Source organism: Mastacembelus armatus, chromosome 6 (assembly GCF_900324485.2).
Source record: "Mastacembelus armatus chromosome 6, fMasArm1.2, whole genome shotgun sequence".
Classification (NCBI taxonomy): domain Eukaryota; kingdom Metazoa; phylum Chordata; class Actinopteri; order Synbranchiformes; family Mastacembelidae; genus Mastacembelus; species Mastacembelus armatus.
The window spans coordinates 21,242,136-21,263,274 of NC_046638.1; the positions used below are offsets into that span (position 1 = coordinate 21,242,136).

At 40.8% G+C, this 21,139-nt stretch overlaps 1 protein-coding gene across 6 annotated transcripts in view; it reads left to right on the forward strand.

Annotated features, from left to right (window-relative positions):
* The first annotated feature begins 2,340 nt into the window (after positions 1-2,340).
* Positions 2,341-21,139, forward strand: part of rassf7a (Ras association domain family member 7a) — a 32,332-nt gene continuing 13,533 nt past the window's right edge. The window contains exons 1-3 of one of the 6 annotated variants that reach the window (XM_026312210.1): positions 2,341-2,540; positions 13,989-14,586; positions 15,740-15,817. The gene's annotated coding sequence lies outside the window, so the exon portion shown is untranslated. Of the gene's footprint in view, positions 2,541-7,198; positions 7,269-10,390; positions 10,524-13,988; positions 14,587-15,739; positions 15,818-21,139 lie in introns of those variants that run through there. The other 5 variants (XM_026312211.2, XM_026312212.1, XM_026312213.2 and 2 more) reach the window with 5 other exon arrangements.

Consider the following 21,139-nt stretch of genomic DNA (forward strand, 5'->3'; position numbering starts at 1 on the left):
ATGGGATTGCTATCAGTTTGAGTCAGGTGTTTTCCGTCACATCCTCATTTCACCTTCACTATTACGTCTGAAGACACAGATATAGGAGAAAAGAATGAAAAGACAGACCTTTTGCTTTGGAAAGGTGGGCTGATGTCCACTACTTTCGCTGAATAGTTTTGTAATTTCTTTGAAAGGGATCCTCCTCACATCTGGTCAGGACTAGGGACCTAGTCTGGCCTGTGACAAGCTTTCCTCAACTCCTCGGTTATTACCAGATGATTTAACAAACCAGAAGGAGCTGTTTTTATCTACATCTGGGATAGTAAATACTGTCAGAAAAGCTAAAAAAGTCAGATTGTAATTATAACTGATAATGAAAGACCCTCTGTGTCACAGATGTACTCTCACATATACAAGGATAATTAAACCACACGTATTTCTACATTAGAGAAAAATGTCTGCACATGTGAATACCACTAAAACAGATAACAGATGTGGCTGATATAACTCGATTAAATTCACTATTCAATGCAGGTGGGTAGATGGTAGTTACATTCCCCCACAGACTCTATCAAAGCTATCAGAGACAGCATGCAAAACTACCACAAAGTCACTTTCACTTCACTTACTATTGTAACTACAATGGATATGAATAAATTACAGGGAAACACTCACAAGCCACATTTCACCAACATATAATTTTGTAATGGAAAGGGAATATATCTTTAATTTTATTACCAAAGGAAACATCCTTCTTGTTTTGGCTTGTGATGGGTCACTTTTCCTGTCAGGCTTTCTAACAGGAAAATACCTACAGTATAAGCCCAGACAGGCCCGGCAGAAGCTGTTTGTACAGTACATGCAAGACCACAAGATCCTGCCGGAAGGAACATTCCATTCACTACAAGACATTTAGGCTGCATAACTCATTTTCTGTTGACACCATCACAACTGAGGGCAGACACGCATTCCATAATGGTACACAAAAGGCACGCATTTAATCACAAATACTGCTTCAAATTTACAGCTTTTTTGATTAATTTTCTTCTTCTTGACACATGTGGTGCCAAGCCAATACATTTAATGTATACAGGCCAAGTCAATGTCTTTATGTTAATATACGTTACTTATTATGCCTGAGCTCTGCTGTCAGTGTTGGTTTGCCTTTCACATGCTCAAGGACATCAACATCTCTGTGCATATAACTGTATCAGAGAATTAGTTTTGCCATATTAAACTAAGACCAACATAAAATTTGATGTGGATCTGCCAATCCTAGCAGATATTGTGTGAGAGCTGTGTACACCCTGGGCAGATTGCCAATCTATAGCAGATACTGAATTTAAACTGCTTTCCACTCATTCTGTTTCAAAGTCAAGCTCAGTAACCACTAACAGCAAGGCGCTCTAGGGATTATCTGTTCTTCAAGATGAAGAGAAGAGTTGTTGTGGAACTATGATAGAAATCTGATTTCTGTCCTACTAATATTGCAGGCATCAATTTTAAATTGTGGTACATTTCGCACGCTTTTATAAAAGGGTTGGAGCTTAATAATCATGCCACAAACAGTTGTGTATTTTTCTGCTTTGTCATAAGGGACAGCCATATCAGCTGATTCCTCCTCACAAGGTTAGTTTAGTGAGTAGTCTTTGAGATACGTAGTCTTTGAGAATGTCTCAGACAGGATTTAGTGAAAATATATGCCTACTCTTTTATTTATCTAAATCTGATTTATTATATAGGCTACTCAGAAACATTATTGATTCAACAACAAAGCTGGTGATGATGGTTCCCATTCCTTTTGGGTCAGAAACAATGGAGCATTGTACCAAACGTTTTTTCATGTGATGGAAAGGTACAGAAGCATTTATAACTTTCAACCAGCACTATATCTCCTCATCACTGCTGAACCACCAGCTGTACCATGTTAGATATTTTGAGGAGAATATTCTTATTTTAACAGCCTCTGATGATCCCAGAAACCTGAGTATAAAATGTTAGCCTCCTCTTCTCATACTTAAGGTTAAGTCTCTGTGTGTAAGACTTCCCCAGAACAGCGTGTCATCTTAAAAGTTAGGTCCCTAACTCTCTCGTCGCCACACCTAATTAAGACACGACGTTGTCATGGAAACGCAATAATTGTATGGCAGGTATTTAACTTTTATACGGCCTGATACTGATTTATATTCCATGTTCTTTTTTATTTTGGGCAGGTTTGCCTTTATTTGACAGGACGGTGCGGAGAACATATGCGGGTATGCAGGACAGCTGGCTCGGGAGTCGAGCCTGCGTCACCTGCGTACATGAACGGGCACGTTACCGCTACCCTACGCCCTCTAACTTCCATGCTAAAAATAAATAAACGAGTTAAGGTTTTCTCATAAATGTGCTACGTTACTGTTTCTTTAACCTAATAGCCCCTGATTATGCCCTTTAATTTGAAACCACGGACCGGAAATGATCTCCTGAATAGCTTTCTACCAGGCAACATCTGACTGCAGACTAGATGGTGAAATCTTCGGCTGACCGCTGGACAACGATCGACCTGTTGATCACTTGTAAGTATTTGTTACTTTGTTTTTTTGTTATGTTCTTGCAGAATAATGTGAAACTGTAATGCGTTTAACATTAGTAAAGCTGCAACAAGTGCTAACCGGTGAGCTCAGTGCGATGCACCTGCAGTGAAGACTTAGATGGTGTGAACTTGCTGTTAATATCCAAGTTTAACAGCGTGTGTTTTACTGCCAGTGTTGTCTTGAGTTTAGTAACTTTAACACCCAAATCTGTGCGCAGTTGTCCATACTAACGTAAACACGTAACTATGTTACGTTACAGCTGTTCGTTGTAAATGTAGTAGGTTAGGTTCGTTTTTAAAAACAGGGATTTCCAGCAGAAGGCAAGCTAAACAGTATACAGTATACAGTATACAACAATGTTTTCAAAACATGATGTCAACAACAGCAGGACACCACATCTGCTTTTTGTGGAAATATGTTTGTATTTAGAATTAAATGATTTCAATGGAAATTAATTTCTTTATGTAAACTATTTATTTATTCGTTCATTCATTCATCCATTCTACTTTCCTGGAAGCGTTAACCCTTGTGAGGTTGAGGACTTGAGATGTTATGATGCACTGAATGGTGGCTGAGTGGTTAGCACTGTTTCCTCACAGTAAGAAGGTCGTGGGTTCGTAACCCGGCCTTTCTGTGTGGAGTCTGCATGTTCCCCCTGTGCTTGTGTGGGTTTTCTCCAGGTACTCTGGTTTCCTCCCACAGTCCAAAAACATGTATGTCAGGTTGATTGGTGACTCTAAATTGCCCATAGGAGTGAGTGTGAGTGTGTGAGGTTGTTTGTCTCTATGTGGCCCTGTGATGGACTGGGGACCTGTCCAGGGTGTGTGGCCCTGGCTTTCAGGAAAAAGTGGGTATAGAAAATGGATGCACCCATGATTTGTGCAGTCCTTGCATTTAGAGATGCAACTTATTCTTTTGATTATTTACGGATTAGTATTTTGAATTAATTGTTGTCCTGTGAAATGTTGAAAAGCAGTGAAAAATACCAACTACAGTATGGAAATGTCATGAGAAGATTGAATGCCATTTCAATTTTAGGGAAAAGTGACTGAAATCATTAAATTATTATCAAAATAGCAGATGAATATATTTCTGCTGTATGACTAATATTGGTTAACTGCAAGTAACCTTAGGATCTACTGATATGCTGATCCAAACACATGTACCTTCATATATCTAATGTGCATGTTCTGTTCTTTGTGTTAACCTCAAATATGCACTTCAGCATTTCACTTGTTTACTTCCTTGCTTATCTGTCTCATTAACTTTTTTGCTGTTTAGCTTTTGGTCCGACTAAATATGAATTTATCTCTTCCTGTTCTTATTTTCTTATATTTCCTCCTCTTGTCATCTGATATTTGTACGTCTCTTATTTTGTTCTCTTACTTCCCTGTACTGAAAGGTGTTGTTTTTTCCCCTTTTTCTTATCTCTTCCACTTCACTGATTGACCGCAAATGAATAGCTGAGGTTGGAAGTCAGTCTGTAGTATTTTAGTTTTGGACATTTTCAACAGATTCTCCTTTAGTCCATTTGGACTGATTATTAATTCAGATCTATTCAAGGATGATATACAGTATCTGCTCAAAAAAATCCATTTAAACTGTCAGATTTTCCTGATTCTGTGAATAGATTTATGCATAGTGCCACAAACAGAATTGATTTAGTATTTTTCTCTAGTGTTTTCCCATAATAGATTTACAGCTTGCATTAGTCATAATCCTGCAATAAAATGAGAACTGGGACAAAAAGTTGACAGTAAAGTGTTTAGTTGCTTGACCTCTTTGTCTCCACCACACTATGAGTCATCTATCCAGCTGCTCAATAGAGAAAGAAAAAGGCTTGTGTACCAGCTGGGCAACACACACACACACACACACACACACCCTCACACACACACACACACACACACACACACAAACAATCTTCATCTCAGAGACTCTAAAGAATTTCAAGACAAACTCCCTTGTCAGCCTTTACCGCTTACTTTCACTTTACCGTCACTGAAGATTAAACTAGCATGGGTAGGTTACTTAGATTGTGCCTTTATTAAAAGCATCACACCTGCCTTTTAAATTCACATTAAGCAGTGCCCTTCCACAGTGAATTTAGTTGTCATTTGATCTGAATAGTGGTAGATGAAAACCAATTGTCTTTTAGTGGGTTTCCTTGGCATCATATAAGTTACCCCATGCAGTCTATTTCGAGTTTTCTCTTTAGTTTAATAATATGAGTGGTCTTAATTACAATGGATATGCAAGTGATGTGTAGTGCAAGTTATTGTTCCTCTGACCTGTAAAACTGAATTTTTTTAAATATCATTTTATGATTAGGTCTAATTGTAAAGTTGCATGATTCATCTACAAAAATATTGCAGGAATCTTGGATAAGTCTAGAGCCAAAATGTGGCTATTATCTATTGACAAGCTTATACAGGATTGTTAATCCTCAGGTACTCCTCTCCATTACCTTTTTTTAAAAAAAAAAAAAATCAATGCCTGAGGCTCAGGCTTGTCATTGCTGTCCGTGCGTTGTCGGCTTTGTCACCTTCTCTTGCCGTGGCTCATCAACTATCCTGTCACATTCACCGTGAAGAGAGGTAATTGGGCTGCTTCTCACTTGGTAAATTCTTTTCTGAGAACGAGACCTGCCTGCCACAGCTGAAGTAGCATAATTTGCTGGCTCTGAGGCGATGTATTACATGGCAGATGATTGTGTTCAAGTGTACACTACATTGCTGAGAAAGTGATAGATGTGTGATTTCAGTCTGAGTAATAAACCTGGTGTCTAACATTCATAGACTGCATTATCTCTCTATTCTGTTAGGAATTTATGCTGGAGAGCCTCACTATAATTTAGTTTAACACGCTGGGCAGATGCCAATATGCACACTAAAAACATGCTGCACTTCACAGTCATAGGGATTTTCATTTGGAAGTCTGTGTTTAAAATGGGCTAAATCATGTACAAACACATCAGAGAATGAGAATCAAAAGTACTTTATTAATTTGTAGCGGGGAAATTGTTTGGTTACAGTTACAGTTACAGTTACAGTTCTCCATTCCACACATAGAAAATATAGTAAAAGAGAAGCTAATAATGATAATAATAAAGCCTCATTTTTCAGAAAATAGGGGGAAAAAAACTTATGAGTAATATTAATAATTTAAGATATTACTGACCTGCAGAGTTGTGATTTTTTAAAAATAACTTCTACTGTGCAAATTCATTCTCAAATCTCTGATATTAAATTCAATGAATCGAATAGGGACTTCTGCATCAGTGGTTGGTTTATTGAGCTTTGACTTCCAGTGTGCACTGGGGTTGTTTGCAGGTGCATGTTAAGTGTTTGAAATGAGGGTCAGCAGTACTAAGTCTAAAGTGGGGTGGACCTCCTTTGTTTGTAAACACGTTGTGTCCTAATTGACAGAGCTTAAAGAGAGTCTTGAGACATGGTAAGATGCACTGCTTAATTAAAAGACGTTGCGCCATCTCCAGTGATGCGGACAATGCATCATTAGGACTCTTAACTTCCTAGACAATTATATTATTTTGCATACATAGAAAGACTGGATCTGCACTGTACTTCTATTTTCACTGTGTCTGGCACATAACCATCTAATTTGCATTTGCTGTTGCACCTTTAAAATAAGCCCAAAGGTGTCCACAGCCTGTGAGTGAATAGCAGCATATACAGATTGGTTGATTTTGGTATCAGGATTCTGACAATACTGAATAATATATCAGAGCAAGTAAGAAATGGAAATCAAAAAGCAAATACAACATCTGCAGTCAAACCAAATAGTCCTATACTAATTTCTCATGCATTCAAAGATGTATAAGTTAATATATTGTGCAATAGCTGTTATAATATATATATAGATAGAATTTGACTTTATTGATATCACCTGGAGTATCCATTTCAGTGTTGGAAATTTGAACAAAGGTATGTAAGCACATTTTGGATATAAAATGATGGTTAACACTTTCTGGGTTGTACATAATGAAGTAAGGCTCTCTCTGTCTATAAATGGCTTAACATGGAAGTAGATGGGTGATATTGCGTGCCTGCTGGAGACAGAGCTGTAGCATTACTGTGACACTGTGCTGCTTGGTGTTGTTCCTCTTAGCAAACAGAAATTAACCTGTTTGGTGGGAAGCTGCTGTGATGATGGGACTGTGAGAAAGCTGAGGTGGAAATGGTTTGTTCCTTCATGGAGACATCTACGTAGTTACAGGGTGGCGTCAAGCCTGTTCCCTGCCTCTGTGACTCATCGCAAACTTCTATCCACTATTTGTTTTTCTTTTTCTCCTTCTCTTTTTCTGTCTCTCCTTGCGTCTTTATCACCCTTCACCCCCAAACACCCCACTTTTGAAAAATTTTCTTTTCCCTTCTCACTCTGTGCGTAGGGAGTGGTGTTTGAGCAGTCATGTGACTTTTTGTCTGAGCATAATTGCTGCTGTTTGCTATTGGTCGACTACCTTTGAAAGAGCGTTGGTTTCCTGGGTGATGGGAAACGGCGGCACCACTTCACTTTGCTCCTCAGCTGCCCCCATCCCCCTGCTTCCCTCCCCTTGTGTCTAGCATTGCCCTGAGCCGCTCTCCCTTCCAGAGGCCCTGGTGGATCAGGTAGCCTGTGAGCACGGCACTCACAGACAGTGACACGGTTGTCTTGCTCTTGCTCTCTTCACCCTCTTCTCTTTTTTCAGAGGTGAGTGAAACTATTGGCTGTGTTTACTGAGTTGTGTGTTTGGTTTTTTTAAAATTTTTAAAAAATGTTTTTTATGTTCCTTTTCTAGTTGAACACATGGCTAAACTTGTTTTTGGAAAAATTATACTAAGTAAACAGAAAAGCCAGGACAGATTAGTCATTGATTAAATAATGACTAATGGTTTTATAGTTAAATAGAAGTTAGTATTTGTTTATTTGGCATATGCTCTTATCACATGTACTAGTCCCCATGGTAACATTATTTGACATGAAAGCGTTTTAGCACTATGTTATGGGTCTAAATTATATTAATTGACCATTCAGATTTGTTTCCCATCATAGCCTAGTGATTGTGAACACCAGTAACCATGGTTAGCTTGACAGGGCCTTTTAAATGTCCAGCAGGATAAACTATGACTGAAAACCACAACAGTTAAAATGGGATGAAGTCATTTCTCCCCCTCTAATGAGAGAAGTCCAGTAGGTATAAGTTCTTCTCAGCAGCTGCGTATGTTCTCTTTGCTCTGCTCGGTGCGCCAGGCACAGTTTGGGTTATGTTTGGGTGTCGGGCCACTTTGTGAGGACTTTGTGCCACGGCTGTGGATCTGAAGTAGTGCCCTCTCTGCTCCCCTTCCTATGCTTCAACAACCAGGTGGTCGCATCTGTGTTTGGTTACCATGGCGACCGTGAGCATAGTCTCCCTGCCCCTCCCTCAGGTGCACTTTATCTGATGACCTGGAGGATCCTATGCCCACACACACACACACATACAAATCTATATATACACTCACACTCCTGTACACAAACACACTCTAGCATCTGTTTGCTGACATTTGACCCTTCACATAGACAAGAGAAAGATAAAAGAAGATTTTGCCAGAGATAGAAATGACTCATTTGAGTAAGAATTATATTATTTACATGTTGGGGTTTAATTCATATTTGTTGCTTGTATAAACACTGAGTGTAAAAAAAAAAAAAGAAAAAGAAAAGCAGAGTTAATTTTAAAAAGACCCTGTTATTGCTTTTCCACCTTAGCCTCTCTTCAGGCTATAGTCTTGCCTCTTTGTAAACAATCTAGTGATTTAAGTAAAGCTGTTGACCTTAGATGACCTCAAACAGGTGAAGCCTAGAGCCTCAGAAAAAGCCCATGTGGTGAGCTCAATCCTCAGGGCTTGTTAAAATAATGTAGCCAACTTTTGTTTGAGGCCACAAAATGTAAGATTCACCATTTCAAGTGTAACTGCAGACTAGTTAAGTTGGCATAGAAATCAGTTTACATGAGTATGATGTGTTCGACAAATAAATCGTTTTTTTGTATTGATTGTTTGAAGAGTCTTGACATGAGCAGGAAGTAGTGCTGGAATGGTTGCAATTGATCCACAGCTTGGTATCACATCGCTGATGCAACCAGGAGGAAATTGGCGCCGAGGCCTTGTTGTTGTTCTGGACGGGCTGACATGATGTCACCACTGCTGACCTGGCAATCCTAACATTCCTGCTGATAGGGTTTTCCACAGACATTATGGGGAGTAGGTGGGAGAGAGAGATGCACAGACCTGCACACATATGGCCTTTGTCTACGCGCTGATTAGTAATGGAGTATCCACAGACATACACACACATTAACGTCATTAATTCCACATCATGCACATGCCCACTCCAGCACACACTCCAAAGCTCTGCTTCTTGAATAAAGATGGTGATGGCAGTCTCACTGGCCTCGTTAAAATTCAACAGGTCTTTAAGTGTCCTTACTTGAAGTTCTGTTGAATCAGTTTTGCATTTCTCCCCTGCTTCAGACTGAAATGACCTAGGGTGGTGTGATTAGTTGGATGCACCTCCACAGTGTACTGGTGTCATCATGTCTTTGCATGCATACATGCATACATGCATACATGCATACATGCATACATGCACACATTTCTGTTTGTGTGTACTTTTATTAAAGCTTGGTAGACGTAGTATAACAAAGCTATAGCTTTCTTTTGATCCAGTAAAACCACAGAAGGTAATGGATGACAGCCCTGGTGCAGTGAAAGCTTTTAAATGCTCTTGTTCTTTCAGGTGTTTGGATAGTCACCCCACCCCTCACCCCCCACCCCCGACTCTCACACACTCATTGGAATAAACCAGCACTGTAAACAATGTTTTGAATAAATGGATAGAAAAGTGAGGTTGACATCTTAGTCTATATGGAAGGCAAATGGAAAAGCATTAGTCAAACAGATCTAAGAAAACATTGTTGAACAAACAATCCACAAGCTGAGACATGCATAGAAAGGTGTAGACAGAGAGACTGGATGTCAGTGAGTGTGCCTGGGGGCCTCTTTCTTGGTCTGTCTGGGGCTTATAAAACTTTTGTTCACCCCCGACCCCTGACCTGCACTCACCTGATAGCTCCCTGTCACTAACCCACACTTCCTGTCCACCATGAGTTCATTGTTAGATAAACACTTCCCGTGCAGACCAGTGTTTTGTCTTTTCCCACTCTGGTTATAGCCTGTGGGCTGGGTCCCTCCTCTGTCTAGAGAAATCCTGCAGAGTGGGTTTCTGGGAAGAATAGCTTGTTGACTTAACTTTGGCTTTCCTAGCTCACTTGCAGTCTTTGCAGAGGAGTCATAGGAGGAAATGAAAAGGTGACTATCATCCCATCCGTGTTTGTGTTTGTGTGAAAAGATGCAAGATGTCAGAGCTTCCTCCCAGTACCAATCAGCCTGGTTGTAGCTTATTTCCATTCACCGATAGGAAGAGCACAGAGCAACACGCTGTCACAGTAATGGTACAGCTTTATCTCAAGAGAGAGAGGGACTATATATCTACCAGTAGGATGAAAACAAACTGGCTTTGTTAGAGGGGATGAAGGAAGCTACTTTCCAACATTGAAAGGGATGATGGACAGCACAGCAGTTTATGACTAGGCCCAAATTTATTTTGCCTCTAAAAATAGCTTTTCATATAGCTTCTTAAAAATGCAACACAAGGCTATGTGAAAGAGGTAGCTGTGTTTTTTGAATGACAGCAACTTTGTTCTGAGCCAGTCTGTTCTGGTTCGAATAAAGAGGAAGAGAAAGAGATGACAGAGAAAGGGTGGCGGTGTGCAGCCAAAGTCCTGACGAGTTGGAGGCTGGTAAAAGCCAACTGAGATTCTAATGCGTGCTTCGTTAGTGTGATCTGAAAGGAGTGTTCAGAAAAAAAGTAAAGCTGTATGTTTTCTCTGGATTCTTTTCTGTCCTGTGTTTGGAGCCATACAAGGTTTGTTTACAGTGGTGTATATGTTGAACTAACTGACCCTATCTTCCTGCAGTTTTCACTTTCTACCCCCCCCCCCCTTGTCCTCAGGTTCACCTTGGCATTGTATTTACACCTGTTTCTATTTGTAAAGAGAAGATCTAGTGTTATGTATTTACTTCTAAAAGATGAATCATATTCTGAGCCAGGTTTCTGGGACGAAAACAAAAGTCTATCTGTTCTTCGTGTGGGATGTACTATATTTTCATCCCAGCACTGCAATTACCTTTGCTGGCAAAAGCCGTCTCTCCTGTCATAATGACACAGAAGGCATAGCTGCACTGCTGGAGCAACAGCATTGGCCTGACCATAATGAGACAGCAATGCTATACTTAGCCATGTTTGGCACAAACTGAGCATTGCTACCTTGAGTTGGTTGCCATCAGCATGAAAACCGATGTCAACAAAAGTTCAGAATTTTGTGTGACTTCTTTTGGCTTTTGAAAATAGAGCCATTATATTCTGCTGTCATTCCTTTCACTGTTTAGGCTTCAGATTTGACCAAACTGTTGTCCACCTGTTGATGGTTGTTTCTAGTGAAAGGCTGAATAAATAAAGAGAGAAGGATGGGTGGGGGTTCCAACAGGCAATACGGGAAGGGACGAGCTGTAGCAGCAACTTAATTCTATTCATTCACGGTGAATAATGGCCAACAAAGACACTATCAGCATGTATTCTCCTCTCCACAGAGCCAGCTGAACTCATGCCAAACCCAGCCGGTCTATTCTTCAAGATGAGAGCCATCTTCTTGTCTCCTCTGAGCTGAGTTATGGGTGGCTCGCCACTGTTCTGACAGATTTATTTCTACTTGTTGAGGTATTCCTACTTGTTGAAATATTAACTTAGTAGGAGGTGGTGATTGAAAATGGTTAAGTAGCTGTGTGGTCAGTGGAGCTGATTGCATTTTCAGCTTTTGTACAATGAGGATAAATGCTAAATTAGGTCAAAATGGGAAAGGGTTTCTTCTTTAAGAGCAGGTTTAAGAAGCTTTTAGCTGGAGTCTTGTTTTCTTTAGATTCCTTGCTGAATGCAGAGGGAGGGTTTGAGAAGGAGGAGGAAAGGGGGTTGCAAGAATGTTTGAGTCACGCAGAAAAAGAGGGATGATATGTGGGGTTTGACAGGGCAGAGCGGGATGAGGGAGGCACAGCAGTGGGAGGTGCCCTGAAGAATGTCTGGAAGGTGTCAGCAGAAGATGGGAGGCTTTGGACTGATAATCATCCATATCACATTACAATACCCCCACCCATGACTCAGATTTTAGCCCTGTTGTCTTTCTGTCTTCAGACTCTCAAAGCAACAAAGAGGACTCACTGTTTGTTACCTTTGCCTAGTCACACCTTAGAAAAAGAAGCTCTTAAATGAACTTGGTGTGGGCCTGACAAGTGCGTGATCCACTAAAGGATAATAGTCTGTTTGGTGTGCTTACTTGTCTGCTTCCTTTAAAATGTCACTCCTCCTTGGCACTTCAGCCTTTTCTCACTGTGGCCATTGGTACCTAGCGATACCACAGGAGGCTCTCCCCCACTTTTATTCTAGAATGTGGTTTAAGAGATTTGTCAGGCAGCACAGCTCTTAGATGTGCCAAAAGCTTTGCTTTATGGACACAACAGTGAGACAGTTCACATGGATGTGAACTCTCTCTGGGCCTCTGTGACTCAGCCTGGCTTAAAGCTAAAGCAATCTTCACTGTGGTCTTTTGTTTGCATGATTTAATTCATCAAATTAATGTAATTAATTTCAGACATCTATTTTGGGAACATTGGTTTTATACAATGTTAATACTGGTTCTTAAGCACTGAGTCTGCATGTCTTCATTCATCAGTACAGTCTGATATCACATAAAAGCAAAGTACACAAGGATGCTGTAGGTATTATAGGCAGCCTGCTGTTGCTGAATCATGCTATCCTGATGCGCCCCAAACTTGTGATGCATTTGAAAGTGGATTTTGAAAGTGGCCTTAATTTTTCTTTTGGCTTTTGTTATTTCTGTTTTGCCACTGGCAGTTTTTCAACTTTTTTAAATTCCCATTTTGCCATTTTTGTCAGAAATCATTTTGTGACATGCATTTGTTTATTATCTAATATCTTTGGCTCTCACTAGGAGAACGTCTGACTAATTGAAGTAGCAGAGAAATTAGGTAGCTGTGGCAGCAGAGCATATCACAAATAAACCAGGAAATCAGTGTAAAATTTGGGATAAAAAAAGAACACAACTAATATGCTGCTGATCTTGTCCTATCACAGTTATTTTGTTATTGGTGTGTTTACTAGCTAATAATTAACAAAAAATCACCACACAGGAATGTTGAAGATACCCTCTTTACGTACCAGAGAGCTACACAGTGTTCACCTTAGTAAATATCCTGGTCACATTTATGTAAAAACTAATTTAGAGCATCCTTATCAAAACATTAGTGTAGTTTCTGTGAAAATGAATATACATGTTTTCAGATATCAAAACTCTGTCCATTTAAAAATCCGATGGACTCTAATTGACCGGTAACAAGCCCTGTAATAAGTTTGTTAAGTTTTCTAAAAGAATCATCAGAGTTTGCTTTACCAAGGGGCATGTTGTACACTGGGAGCTGGGCAGAAAAACTGTACTTTTACAACAGCTGATCACTTTATTTTTATCATATGAATAATATGAAAATAGTCTGCAGTCTGCATTTGAATTGTTTAGGGCTTTTACTCTATACTGTGTCTAGGTAGAAATTATTCAGTTTATTAGGATTTCTTGAGGGACAGCATAGTCAGACCTTTATTTTTATTTACATTTAGTACATCTACTTGGTATCAGGTCCAGTCTCAATGGACAGCTCTCAGTTTCAGATTTGGGGGGGTAGTAAAGGTAAAAGGAAAGGAAGAAAATGACAACTCAAATTTAAGTTTGGGGAAAATGTGCAAATAGAGAGAGAGGAGGTGTGAATAGAGGAGTAGGGTCTGGCTCATGCTAAGGGGCTCTCACACTGTGCCTGACCAATTGGTCACGCATTTTTGGCTCTGTGTTTGTGTGTGTTAGGGTGCTGTGGAGAAAGGAACATGATTCAGGATTGTGGCATTGTTTCGTAAATTAATGTCAAGTAGTTTTTATATAATTGATTGAACTTCCGTTTTATGTGTTCTTGTTATATGTGTTCTTCTCTGGACCAGCATGGCCACATTTTTGTTGCTCCATTCTCTCATTTTTTCCGCACACACACACACTCCCCAGTTGCACCTGGTCTGCTGGACTATGACCTCATTCCAGGAAAAGGGAAGAGAAAATCACCTGACAGCCTGATTTGTGTAATCAGCTGTTCATGTGACCAGCCAGAGGGAGGATATATGATGCCTTAGGTTATAGACCGCACAAACACCAGAGAAATCTACATATATCAATGTGCATGCAAAAAGTTTAAACTTATTCTGCTCTTATCTCCTGAACAGCCCTTTGGGATTGATGGATACAAAGAGAATATCTGAGGAAATTGTAAGAATTGAAAGAGAGTGAATGATAAAGCTGCAAACATGCTTTCAACTACCTGAAAAGGGGGAGGTTCCAGATCTGTCAGCACAGCAAGAAAGGGTGGAGAGAAAGAGAGTGAGAGAGGAGTGACTGGGAGGGTGTGTTTCTGTGTGGGTGAGAGACACAGAGAAGGAGGAGGAGTGTAGACAGAGAGAGACAGAACTCTAGCAGTCTCTCAGATCCTGGCTGCGGCGAGGACACCCAGGAGAAGTGCATTCTTGAGGCAGCAAGCGAGGAGAAGGCTGCAAGATAGAACGGAGGAGAAGTCGCAACATCTTTTAAATCTCTCCGTGACCACATCTGACTGCCTCTGACCTCTGCTGGGCTTGCACGCTCCTCTCTCGCTCTCACACACACAAATACACTCTCACTCACTTCCTCACACACCAGCCGCACAACCGGCTCTGCTGCTCTGTGAGAACTGAAGGATTTCTCCAAGTGAGGCAGACAAACGGCGAGAATAAACACAGACCGGGGGAATTAAAGACTCTGAACAGAAGGAAAAGATCCTCTCAGTGGGTGAGTGTAAGGGCGTCTCTTGGAATCGTTTGAATGTGTCCTTGCCCGTTTGAATGTCAGTGCTGGGAAGTTTTACTGAAGTCAGACAATCTGCCTGTGGCTTTGCAGTGTGTTCCAACATGCATGTAAAGAAAACTGCTAGTGAATTAGTAAGTGTTAGCTTGTGTGTGTATACTTTATCCCATTTTGGCAGAGAAACAAAGACATCCTAGAGATCTTGTGTTATGTCTTTGGGAATCCGAGCTGTGTCGTCGTGTGTACCTGCTGACACTAGACCCGCCACCCAAGTATTTCTGTATGAGACAAAAGAACTCAAACCTGTTTGGGTGAAACTTCACTCTTGAGCAGTTGTGTTTTTTTACTGCTTTGTGTGTTTTTTTGTGCGTGTATGTGTGTGTTTCGAGTACTCCCTTGCGTGAGTCAGAGCTGGCCTTTGTGTACATGCTTTTGTGTTCATGTGTTTTACCCTGTTGGAACTATGAAACAAGTGCAGGCTATCTCTGTCAAACAGGCTGCTTCTTTCACCACTGTAGGATTAAAGATTAATTTACAGAGAGTATGGGCAGAGAGAGTTCGACACACTGGCTGCTTGTCCTGCATTTAACGTGCAAGACATCTCAAATGCCAACACTGTGCTAGTCTAATGCACCAAATCACTCTTAAGCCTATCTAAACATTGACTCATCATTATGCATGGCTAGCATCTTATTTAACATTTCCCAGCATGGCATGTGTCAAGATAGTGGAACTCAGAGCTCATTAGCAGGCTGCATTTGTTATCCAATCAGGGCTATTGATTGGACCCCTCCACCTTCCCCGCACCACCCCTGGGAGAGGTGATTTTTTTTTTTTTTTAAATCCTGACTGTGCTGGTTGCACATTATACCCCATGTGTTATCTCTGTTTAAGTGCTAAACACAGTGAACCTGCTTTTCTGAAGCAATAATATCAGAATAATAGATGGTTGTAGGGGAGTCTATCAAATGAACAACTTTTATTGAAGCATATATCATAGCTTTAACTTCGTTCCTAGAAGTTTGTTCGTTTGTTTAATTATAAATAATTTTAACACCTATTTTTTTTTTTCAGTCATGTGTGTTTGTACTTTGTACTGTTCAAATGAGTCATTCTGATTTGATCTTTCCCCATTTAGCTGTGTCAGGTGTGATCCTCACACTGCATACCTCAAGCTCATTGAGAAACCATCCGAAGTGCAGTAAATTTATTACAGGTAAGATGTAGGAAGTCGACTATGTTTGTTCAGCTCTTTGATGGACAAACAATACGATGGTGCGTTATATTGCTACATGTAACTTCTTGTCTGAAGTGAAAATCAAATAGCAGGATGACGATGTGGTTGCCAGCAGAACTTTCAACTTTTGTGCCTTGTTTAGCTCGTCTTTTCTCTCTCTCCTTCCCTTTCTGTCTCCCTCACTGCCTAGATAGTTTTGATATTCTGTCACATGAATGAGTCTGTTTAGCATGGAGAGAGCAGTGTCCTTTGAGAGTTGTTGCGCCTTCTTCTTCGCAGTGTAATTTTTACTGCTCTTTCACTGCTCGAATACACAGATGGACTCCCCTCCACTTCAACATTTGTCTGTCTGTGTCTGTCAGTGTGTCTGTCTGTCACTCAGCTAGCGTGGCAGTGAAGCAAATCCACCCTAGTACACCAAGATATCTCTAGGGATTCTTGATGAGGAATTTTCAAAGTCGTTCTTCATGCTGTGAAGTGGCTTATTTTCTCGCTGTCCTTATCATGAGCATTTCTCAACTCCTACAGATGCATTCAGGGCCAGAAGTAATTGGAAACACTATAACAGCATGTCAGTAAAATAATACACTTGAATGTTTTGGGGTTGTCTTTATTTTTGGGAAGGTGGTTTGAACCACTTTTCCCATTTCTCTCTCTCTCTCTCTCTCTCTCTCTCTCTCTGTCTCTCTCTCTCTCTCTCTCTCTCTCTCTCTCTCTGTGTAGCTGCCTGTCTTCCATGTGTTACCCTGTCTATGTCTCTTGCTCCCACTTGTTCTTTCCGTGTGTCCTTCCCTTGCCTGTGCAGTGTGACGGAAGGCAGTGCTGTGCTCTGCTCATGTCAGATCCATTAGGGATGAAAGCACACTGCAGTGATAAAAGATTGATCCAGTCCTCCTTGCATCACATTCTGATCTCTCACGCCCCCATCCACTTCTACACCCCTGTTTCCAATCCAAAGTCGACCCAGTTTTAAATGTATCTAATCATCTGTAGTGTTCTAAATAAATAACTTTACATTACCAAGTTTACTATTATAAACTTTTTCCCACAGGTTTTTATGAAGAGGAATCGTCTGTTTGTCTTGTTTGTGGTGGTGTACTCAGTCTGTTGTACAAGGTTACATGTGCTTGTGCAGATTTTTTCCTTCCTATGAATTTTTTGGGAAATTTAGGACTGTTCCTCCTTCACTCCCCAGGTGTTTTTGTCATACCCAGAAGGGTAATATGTACTTGGCAAGCAGAACCAGTAAAGGACTGGCATACAGCCCAGTGTGTACAGGCCTTACTTCACCTGTTGTACACGAGGAGGCAAAGACAAACACAGTAGACCTGTTGTTTGTCAGCTGGGTGGCTATAATTATAGAGAGGAAGGAGGGGATTTGAAGTTGGAATTTCACTGCGGTTTTGCTTTTGGATGTTAAGACATGTACATTCTTAGGAGCACCTGAAAACACATTTTTCTGCTGTAAAACTCTGCAGAAATTTCTGGACCCTTTAGAAACAAGTGTCTAACTCGTTTGGTCCCAGCTGCAGGTTTGAGAAACACATCCCTAAGGGAATAATTTGTTGGAAAACTCCTCAGCATTGTACTTGTTTTTGTCTTCAGTCAACTGCTTTAGGTAATGCTGGTGAAACAGCTTGAAAAGGTTCAGGTCACTGAGCGGCATGGAGGTCCATAGCCTGAATCTCTCCAGTCATCTAATATGGAGGTCAGAGGTCACATTAAACCATCTACTCTCAGAATGTGCTCACAGAGCTTAGTCCACCCAAGGACATGTTCCACAGTGAGTCTGTCACCTGATCACCTGACTGAACGCTGTCACGTCTTGTTGGGATGAACTTCCAGTAGCTTTCATGGGTGTTTGATCTGTCATGTTACATGACAGATTCTTCACATTTCTGTTGTCTGACTGTTTGAAACCACTGGCAGGTTATAGTTGCTGGGGTTATGGATGTCTCTGTCTGTTTGTCTCTCTGTTGATGGCTCCCAGTTCTATCATGTGTAGTGATTGTAGCGTGGTAAACATCTCTGCCAACCCCCTGGGATGGTCATGTGACTTTGAGTGTGTGTGTTTGTGCACAACCATGGATGTGTGTTAGCATGCAAGTAAGCAGCAGGTTGCTCCCTTGTTCAGCTGCGCATGCTATGTTGGCTCTCTGCACACACTGAATTCTGGGCAGTAAATAACATGGTGACTTGGCCAAGGGCCCTGGACAGGGCCAGGAGGGGGGTCAAGACGCCAGCAAGAAAAAGAAAACGTCTGCCTCAGGGCTCAGAGATACTAAATCAGAGAGATGAGAAGAGAGAGGCAGATGATTTTGACATACTCATCCCTCAGCTGAGAGGCCTGGCAGTAGACCTGTCATTGATTGTAGATGTGTTTGATCAAACACATTAGAAGCAAAACAAGCACATCTTGCTCATGGGTAGATGGCAACTACTGATGCACAAATACATACTGATAAGCAGAAGTGCATGTCTTCTGTAGGGATAGGTAAAAATAAATATAAGTGATGCAGTGTAACTGAATATATATATCATATATATGTGTGTGTGTGTGTGTGTGAAATTTTGTGTATATATACAGTATATATATATATATATATACATATCAACATTGAGTCTGTGGCTCTAAATGTAAATGAAGTAAAATTTTACCCTTGCCCAAGTGATCTGTAGCACTCATTCTGTCTGTTTTTAGTGGGCAAAGCACAGTCTTTCACTGGTAAATCTTTGTGCATTTGAGTGTGCAGTCTAGTCTACTCTGCCATGCTTCCCGTATTCCCAGTGTCAAAGGGATCAAACCACACACTTTTTTTCCACCACAGAGATGAACAGATAAGCCTCATTCTCAGTGTCAGGTTACCATCTTCTCTGAGGTTTAAGATGCAACATTTGACGCAGACCTTGGCCTTGCTCTAAGATGCAGGTTTACTGAGTTACCACCTTAGTAGAGTAAAGCCTGGAGCCCTGTCAAATGTGCAACATGGACTCATCCAGGTTTTATGTAACATAGTTACCCAGATAACGCATTAAACCTGCCTTATAAAACAGGTTCTTGTTCACACTTGCATAATTTTTCTATTGAGTGTTTGGTCTTTTTTTAAAATATTTTTCTTAGTCTTAGTGTTTGTGTCTGTCTCCCTGTTGTTGAATAGTCCCACTTTAACAGACACTCAGACACACGGTCCAGACTCTCCTTCATCACTCACTCCCTCTGCCTCCTCCCTCTTTGTGGTTCCCGGATGGTAGCCAACTTATCGCTCATATGTAAATTCAACAAAGGCAGCCTTGTCAGTGTTAGCCTGTGTGTATACGCATGTGTATCCATGGCAAAGATCACCTGGGGGATTTTGAGTTACAGCAGCAAAAGGCAACTCCGGGAAGAGAAGGGACACCTCAGACAGAGGTGTCCAAAGGTGCTCCTAGGATACTGGGATTCAACTATATGTTGCACCCTGGCAACCTACCTTTTCCTTACGCATCTTGCCTGTCCACACGTACTCCCCCACACTGCTCTGACAGGCGGGATTGTTTACTCCTCCTAATGACAGGGAGAGATAGTCTTGTGTGACATCTCCCAATCAAACTATAAATCAGGCCTTTGGAAGGCCCACCCTAAACCTTGTGATCCAGTGCAACACAAACAGATTCCACCCCTTGGTTTCTGTTTATTTTACGTAAGTACTCAGTATTAAAACTCAATTCTCAGTACGGACTGCAATTTGTCCGTAACAGTGCGTCAAAAAATGTCAAGCACCAAAACCTGACCGCCTGTCTGGTCAGCTTTGTAACTGTGTTTGCAATTTTTTTGACCAGTAGTTTAAAGTCGGACATGACCAATTACAGATTTTGTTCAATTTATGTAGCTACTTGATACCCAGCTCAAGTTAGTGTACATTTAAAGTTTGTACGAACATGTTTACCACATCTTAAATACCAGGCCTATGGATTAATGTAATGGTGAGTGTGTTCACTGTACCAAAGCCTTTTATTAACGGACGTGAAAACAGTGTGTTTAGTTTTATGCATACTCTACATACCAGAGTGCTTGATTCTTTGACCCCCCTCCAGTATAGATCTTATCTTAACACACATGATAGAATTTTTATGGCATGATGCACCTTTATGGAAACAAGATAACATCTTGTTTTAGTGGGTTTACATTATACACACACACACACACACACGTTGATTCTTGATTTTATGGCTGTGTTTACCTGCATCCTTCTCTCCAGGGGACAGGTATGTTGGCTCTCCCTAGGTAAATATTGTGAGGGTGAGCGATAAGATGGTTTGCATAGCAATCTGACCTTGGCAATGGAATAACATGTTCATCTGTACAGCTTATGGCTTTCTCTCAATCCTCCTTGCAGTTCAAAGAATGTCACAGTCGGGAGCTGTGGTTCTCACTTTCAAAGTCAAATCTAATTGAATCCAGTGGTGAATGGTTTGCATTAGCCACAGTAGTAGTTGTGAACTGCCCGTGTAATGTTCATGACCTCAGATTGATGTCCTGGGAGGAAACTGGGTGGAATTCTTCACTTTTATCTGCAGCAACATTCATTCAGCACATGGGTCCATGTTTTCTTTTTTTGTTGAAGTCATATGTTTTTGTTGTAATATTACAGTTCCAGCCCTTCACAAGTATGTGCACCTGCTCTGTATTGGACTGATAATTTACCTTACCACAGACTGAACTTAAGTCTCTGGTATATCACTATAGCACATGATGTGACAGACTGAGCTGTGTGTAGATGATGTAGGTGTGAAGCTATGAGCTCCGTTGGGCCATTTTTCTTTGCTGCAACACACTGATATTTTTTTCCTTAGGCATGCTAATGGCAACATTCCCTTCAAGGCCCGGCAAATGTATATTGCATCATGGATTGCATGGAATTAAAGTATGATGAAAGCCTAACAGCAGTCTCAGTCACTGACAAAAAAAGCCTGCCTTCAGTACCTCTACAGTCAAAGGAGTTTCTGCAGTCTGAATTAAATTGCGTTCAGTTGCCTAGATTAAATTATTGACAGTGAGTTTCTTTGTTTGGTGCTTTCTTGCTTTATTAAGATTGTATTTTCTTGGGTATGATATCGGTCCTTATTTTGGATTGTTAGAGTGAATAATTGATATGAGCACACATCGAAGCAACCTTTAAATTACTAAAGACTTTAGTTTCAAACCTGTGACACTGGAGTCTGTGGCAATCCCTGCTCCTCAATGACTCAGGCAGAAAGAGTGGAGCACCTACACATGCACCTGCAAGAGAAAAATAAATAGCATATGTTGGTAGATTTAAG